This window comes from Pectinophora gossypiella, chromosome 2 (assembly GCF_024362695.1).
Source record: "Pectinophora gossypiella chromosome 2, ilPecGoss1.1, whole genome shotgun sequence".
Classification (NCBI taxonomy): domain Eukaryota; kingdom Metazoa; phylum Arthropoda; class Insecta; order Lepidoptera; family Gelechiidae; genus Pectinophora; species Pectinophora gossypiella.
Window position 1 is genome coordinate 4377904 of NC_065405.1, and position 7579 is coordinate 4385482.

General features: G+C 33.7%; 1 long non-coding RNA gene across 1 annotated transcript in view; it reads left to right on the forward strand.

The window, feature by feature from the left end:
* Positions 1-7341, forward strand: part of LOC126372773 (uncharacterized) — a 147675-nt gene extending 140334 nt beyond the window's left edge. Inside the window, exon 2 of the long non-coding RNA XR_007567217.1 lies at positions 6809-7341. This is a non-coding gene — a long non-coding RNA (uncharacterized LOC126372773). The remainder of the gene's footprint in view (positions 1-6808) is intronic.
* Positions 7342-7579: the final 238 nt, after the last annotated feature.

Sequence of the window (7579 nt, forward strand, 5' to 3'; positions counted from 1 at the left end):
CTTTCGGTATTTTGCAGGGGGTGAGTACTATTTCGATACTATTTTTTGGCGTTTAAATCAAAGCGAAAGACCTTATCGTTAACTCTCGCCAAATTTCGCTCACCGTCAAGCTAGCAAGTGCAATAAAACATAGCTATAAATCCAGAACCGTGATGGTACTAATTTTTTTACAACAGGTACTATTTTTTTCAATAAGAGTACTATTTTTTGGTATGGTCAAATTATTTTTTCGTGCCCATTTTTTTTTTGAGGCCGCTAGCTTGACGCACACGATGAATTGCTTCAGCTCAGGTGTTATTGTGGTCAAAAGAGAACTTATTTGAAAGAGGAAGAAGCCTACGGTACGGAGATTTTTCTTCTTCTAATCCTTTTATCTCCTGTTGGGGTGTAGGGCTCGATTAACAGATGTTGAAGAAGGTATGGAGATAGGAGATAAAAATATTATTGTATGTTCACCATTTAAAATCGTCTTAACGTTGACATTGAGTAAGAATCATAAGACCCTAAAGATAAGACAGCGTTTTCGTGCTTTTCTATACGAAAATAATAATTATGTATTTATTAAAAATAGGTGTTAAAAATAGATTCTATCACGTTTATTTGTTTCTTAGTACGTCCATACTTAATGTGTAGGTAGAATAGTCATCATCATCAATTTAAGAGCCACGCTCTTGTCGGTGTAGCATTTTCCATTCCAGTCTATCAAAGGCCAATTCCTTGACTTCCCTATAAGACACGACGTAGGTAGAATAGTAGCCAACCAAAACTGACTTGGAATTTCCTATTCTTTGTTTTGTTTGTGACATAATCACTAGCGAACCTGCAGGCCTAGCACGCTAAAAGAAAGACAATAAGGTCCTTGGTACACGCGACTACCACGATATCCGCGATTTTTTCAAGATGTCGCACTCCAAAGGAAATAACTTATTATTGTATATAGGAGAGCCAAGAAAAAGAACAAACAGGTACGGTCACGAGCATTAATATACACTTTGGTACCATGTCGCATTAACTTTTTTGACAAAATGAACTGTAAGTCTCACTAAATGTCAAATATGTTAGTGCGACAGAGTCCTAAAGTGGGTACATTATATTGCTCATGACTCTATCTGTTTTCATAATATTGATAGTTTTTAACATCATTTGTGCGACACACGTATTAAATTCAAGTCGCAAGCAAGTCGATCCGTGAACGAGGAACCTTAACTTGTCTGTCAAATTTGACAACTCGCGCTTTGACATTTACTCGCTCTACTCGCGGCGTTAGGGTACTAGGCCTGCAAGCAGCGAGCTTAGCACCGTAAGCACGCGACTCTTTCTCGCTGCGACAGAGATAGTCTGTCTCTTTCTGTGCAGTACTGTGAGAGAGTGACGGGTGACGTATGTCGAGGCGAAAAGGAGTCGCGCGCTTACGGTGCTAAGCCCGCAGATGTCCTGTCTCAGTAGCGCCATCTACCGGGTTCAATTATTAATCTACGCCACTAAAGGCCCATTAAAGTGCTGATAAACTTGAGCATTCACTTGTAATGTGCATTTGTGCGAATGTTACAATACGAGAACATTTTAACGAGCATTCTATCGAGCGTTCTTGCACATAAAAACGTTCATAGCAATGTTTGGCTCTATGCTTGGCTCGGCTCGTTGTTCAGTTCGACAAATATAAAAATGGCGAGTGCTCAATGTTCAGTTACAAGTGAATGCTCAAATCTATCGGCAACTTAACATAAACTATATTTATCAAAATCTATCGACATATTTTCGAGTATTTTTATTCAAATAGAAATAAAAAAGGAATGACTTTTTTAGTTCTATCATCCATTGTTACTATTGCGTATATAACAAATGTCAGGTAATGTCGATTACCCGTCCCTTTCCTTTTTGCCGGGTAAGAAAAAGACAGGTTAAACTTAAAATAAAATTAGATTGTGTGTGCTGAAATCTGAACAATAATCAAACTTTAGGAAGAATTGTTTGTAATATATAACTTAGATCTGATATTCCTCGAATTTATAATGTCTACACATTCCAAGCCGTTCCATATTTACCTGAGTTTATTTTATGTAATATTTAAATAATTTAAATTTTAGGTTACGATTATTTATTACTTTATAAATTAATATCTATTTTTATAATTTGTAGATAATTTATATTAACAATGATGTTAAATTATATTGAAATGTAACATTGTTATACCTTTTTAAAATTCATTAACTGACTGAATATAATTATATTATAACCTTTAAAGTTCTAATAAGAATTTTAAACATTATATAAAATGGTTATTTTGTTCAAAACTTATAAAAAAATACACTCAAAAGTTTCTAGTCAAATTCAGTATGACTACTATATTATTATAGTGATAAAATATTTCCACTGTGAATTATATCGCGGGTCTCAAGTTAGATATGTTTATGTTATCTCGACCTACTTTTTATTTTATATAAAACGACTTTTTATAAAATATCTCTGAAGTGATGTCTATTTCCCTCCGTGGTCTAGTGGTTAGAACTTTGGGCTCACGATCTCCGGGTTCGATACCCGATGGGGCCACTGTCGAAACTCACTTTGTGAGATTGTCCTTTGTTTGGCTAGGACAATGCAGGGTGATTCGCCTGATTGCCCGATAAAGAAAGATAATTCCGTGCTTCGGAAGGCACGTTAAGTCGTTGGTCCCGGGGTAGTAAAAAATGCCCAAATGCCTCTATCAACCCGTAGTGGAGCAGCGTGGTGGAGTATGCTCCATACCCCCTCCGGTTGATATAGGTGGGACGCATAAGTATAGGCAGTTTATGTTTACATTGTCTATTTCTATAGTTATACAGAATGTTACTTAAAGCGAGTATTTTGATCGATTAACCTCATTACTATAAGCTTTATATTTTTCTTTTTCAATTACTGTATTTAAAAAAGTATTTTCACTATAGACGGCGATACGGCCCATCATCTATCACGTTAGTCTAACAGATAGCTCAACTGCCGCGTAGGTACAGTCATGAGCAATATCATGTACCCACTTTAGAACCCTGTCGCACTATCATATTTGACATTTAATGAGACTTACGGTGTAATTAGTCAAAAAAGTTAATGTGACATGGTTTCAAAGTGTATACATATTAGTACTCGTGAACGTACTCAGCTTATCATCTTACCATGGGTGTACCTACCCCAATTGGGAATGAAGTCGTGAGCTTATGTTATGTTTATGTTAGAAAAATATATTTTAATGCGAAAAATGAGCTTTCTGTACTTTATCTGTAGACAAACAGCTATTATGGTACTAAATTGTAACTCTTAAATGGATATAAAAATAAATTTATTGTGTAAATATATATACAATATATAATAAAAAAAAAAAAAAGGTCCTGAAATATAGAAATGATTTCGTCGTAGACATTAGAAATATCGAAGTTCGCCTGTCGCCTGTTAACCAACGTTGGCGTGTGAAGCGGCTTCACCAAGACATTGCTGACAAAACTGCTACATCGATTTACCAGCCGTTCATTGCGCAGTAACACAAGCGCTTTGTAGTTGCGCGATACCAAAGAAGCAATGAATGACGTGGACAGTTTTATAATACGATCGTTGCCCCAGTAAAACGTTTCGTTTTGTGCATACTTCGGTACCACTGACTATGCTCCCGCGGCATCTATTTATATTAAAAACTGTGCATCGAAAAAGCGATTACGACCATTTAAGACCCAGAGGGGGTGAAAAATGGTGGGGGGCAGAGGGTTTCCTTTCTATACGAAGTATTATTTTTTTATTCTATTGTATTGGCAACCCTACCGGCACAAGAGTACTACAAATGCAAATCATTTCCATATCTCAGGACAATTTTCATTTAGGTATATTTTTTCCTGATGACTCGGACTCGAATAATGGACGCCGATATGTAAATAATAATATTTTTAAACTAGTATATAAGTTCATTTTATCAGTTTTCGTGTTATATTTTTTAGACTTCAAGTAAAATGAAACTACAACGCACTTACGAGTTGATTACATGTAGTTATTTTGCTATGGTTCTAATCTAATTGAAAAATACTTGCGGTTTGACCAGACATAAGCATTTTAAGTTTGGTATTATAATTATTATTTTTTTAAATTAAAAAAACATTATTAACCGTTTTCATAACCAGCTCGCGCGGCACAGCAATCGCGCCGTGCGGTATCCGAATCATATCGAGGGTCTCAATCGTATTAATATTCTTATGACGTTTATCAACATAGACAGCATACGCAGCGTCTCAAATTCAAAAATATCTTTATTCAGTATGTAACATAGTTACACTTTGAATAGTCAGTTTTTACATAACGAACGTCTCATCCGCCTAAAACTACTGCAGCTTCTCGTCTGTTGGTTGAAGCCTTCGATATAATTCGCGGCTGCTGTGGGGTAAGCTAAGTTGCAAAATATCATGTCAAACGACAATGACCGTGGTGGAAATGTGATTAACGGGTACGTATCATAATATATAATTTCAAAATACATATGGTTGGAATATATAAAGTTAAAATACCGAAAATCAAAATATATAATGCATCAAAATGTATAAAGTAATTTTGCATAAGTTCTAAATTTCTAAGTTTGAATGCCATAATGGTCGAAACATATAACAAACACAATGCATAATGGTTCCTAAGGCTACGTTTTATAACATTACTTAGCATAATGTTTGTTAAGCCTAAAGATATTTACCCTGTTCTTGTGTAGCATAGTGGTTTTTGGCATATTGGCTTTACCTTTTTTTTATTATAAATAATTTAAAATTATTTTTTTTTTTCTATGGAGCTCCGCGTTACGGGCACCCCGACACTGTAGATATAGGTTACGAAGTGGGTTAGGTTACTTGTGACCATCGAGGCCCGAAGGGCCGAGAGGCGGCGGTGAAGATTTTAGTTTAAGTATTTTATATACTTTGAACTTATACATTGTAAACTTATGCATTATGATATTTATATATAACGTAAGTTATGCATATTGATGATTATTTCTTCTGACTATTATACTTTTTGATTTTATATATTTTGAACTTATACATATACTTATACTTTTATATATCTGGTGAAGGTCGCGGGAAGCCGCTGGATGCGGGCAGCGCAGGACCGATCGTCGTGGAGATCCTTGGGGGAGGCCTATGCCCAGCAGTGGGCGTCATACGGCTGATGATGATGATATTTTGAACTTATACATTGTAAACTTATAGATTTTAAATTTATGCATTATGATACGTACCCGTGATTAACATATGGTGAGGTCATAATCGTTTGCCTCACCATAATAATTATATGTTAATCCTTTTGTAAGAAGAGTACTAATGAATTGACACATTGCAAAAAATGGTGCAAAGGCATAGCCAAAAGTATTATTAAAATCTAAACAATAATAGTTGAGATATATATATATAACTAACTCTGTATATTATTTTCTATCTTTCCGTCCTTTAATGTTGGTTGGCTGAAACAGTTTTATTTTAGAGATAAGTCTACCTATTGTTACATCTGCTATTGTCGGCTTAAGTTTCTGTGTACAATAATTAGTTGCAATACCTAATACATAAATCTAACTCTTTATTAGAGTGTTTTTCGCTTTATATGATAATAAAATACTTTACTTTTTTATGTATATGTGATGTGGGTGGTTCTTGGAACAGCAGGAACACAGAAAGTCAATAGCATTATCGCAAACGCAAAAAGTCCTAGTTTTTTTTTTATCTTTTTGCAAACATCCAATTAGAACTGATTTATGTACGTAGTCGTTCCTTGAGTCACGTAAGGGGCCTTGGCTCAATAATAACCCTGACACCAGGGTTGATGCGGTTGGTCATCCACCTCACAACCCACACGATAGAAGAAGACTGATTTATGTCGTCAGTATTTTTGCGTTTACGGTAAGCATCGTCATACCATTGACTACCGGTGTTGGAAGATGGAAGATCCATCCCATTATGTGACTGAATTTATTTACGAATAATTTATTATTATACATTCCTTTTTTTAATATGTTTTGTGTCATAATATAAACAATGTCAAACTATTAAGGATAGAAAAAAAAATATTTAGGAAAAGTGATCTGAGAAGGCAAGCATTTTTTTCTTTTATAAATCTTGCATTCGTATTCTCTTAAATTGTGTAATTGTTACATTCCATTCTTTATTATTTACGACATTATTATTAATTTTAATAATAACAAATAGTTTTCTATATGCAAATGACATATTAATTTTAAAGAAAAATTCTTATATATTTCTCTTTTTACTTATCATATTTACTAAATGTGTAGGTAAAATATTTTTTAATCTAAACAACATTTTAGAAAAAAAGATGTATTCTGCGTGTCAAACACAAGTATAGTTTGAGATAAATATAGCAAAAATGTATATTCTGTGTTTGACTTACAGCCAAAGAGTTGGGAAAAATAATTTCGGAAACAGTAAAAAATTACAGTTTGAAGTCATAAATACAATAAATGATATGTTTTGTGTAGCATATAAAAAAAATGCATGGAAAAAGTTATTTTTCCTAATAGTCTCTTATAAGAGATCTATAGGACACCTATAGGTCGACAAGGATCTTGTAGTACTTGGACGTCACTGAGAAGGCGCTAATGTGCACCATCCTTTTAGGATGTAGGTGCTCACTAAGACGGGATTATCTTGAAATTCGTCCCCTAAGGGGGTTAAAAATGGATGGCAAAGTTGAAACTTCTATAGTTTTTAGTAGGGTTTCCAAATTACTAGGAACTTCTCAGACGTTCTTCAAAAATATTGTAATCCAATTCTAATTCAAAAATATGTTTATTCAGTAGGTAACATAGTTACACTTTGAATCATATTTTTTTACATAACGAACGTCTCATCCGCCTAAAACTACTGCAGCTTCTTACAACCTGTATAGCCTACTCTACGTAGTTCCGATAATGGCCACTTGCCAAAATATCCGTGTCGACCTATAAGATCCATTTTAATAATCTCATAAACAAGGTGTAGGTACTAAGTTAATGTCTATTATTGAAAACCATATCGATGTAAGCTAAAAGCAAGTATATATTTTATATTTACAATTGCGACCAAAATAAAATATTTTTTAATAATCATTCAAATCGATAAGAATTTATTAGACATTTTTATAGAATTTATTAATAATATAATAGTTTTTTTTCAATGATAAATTGATTTAATAATTTGACATTATTTATGTGTAACTATAATTATGTTTAGTCGCAATTGTAAAATATGTAGTTAAAAACAATACTATTGTGAAATCCTTACAGATATGTTAACTATTAGATGGCCAGATTTACGATGTGAAAAATATATAAATATAACATTATATTTTAAATGTGCGTTATTTATTTTAGCTAGGTACCTTGAAGCTGTAAAAAATCCAGCTCCTTAATCAACACAATCCATAGATACTTACAGCCAATTTTAGCTTGGTTTTCATTGGGGAATCCATAGACTCAGAATCATGAAATTAGGCTAAGAAGGTCAGCACAAGTAAAGAATCGGGACCGACAATTATTAATTTGTTATCTGCTAAGTATTCGGAAGAATTACAGAGAATATTATTTGTCCGA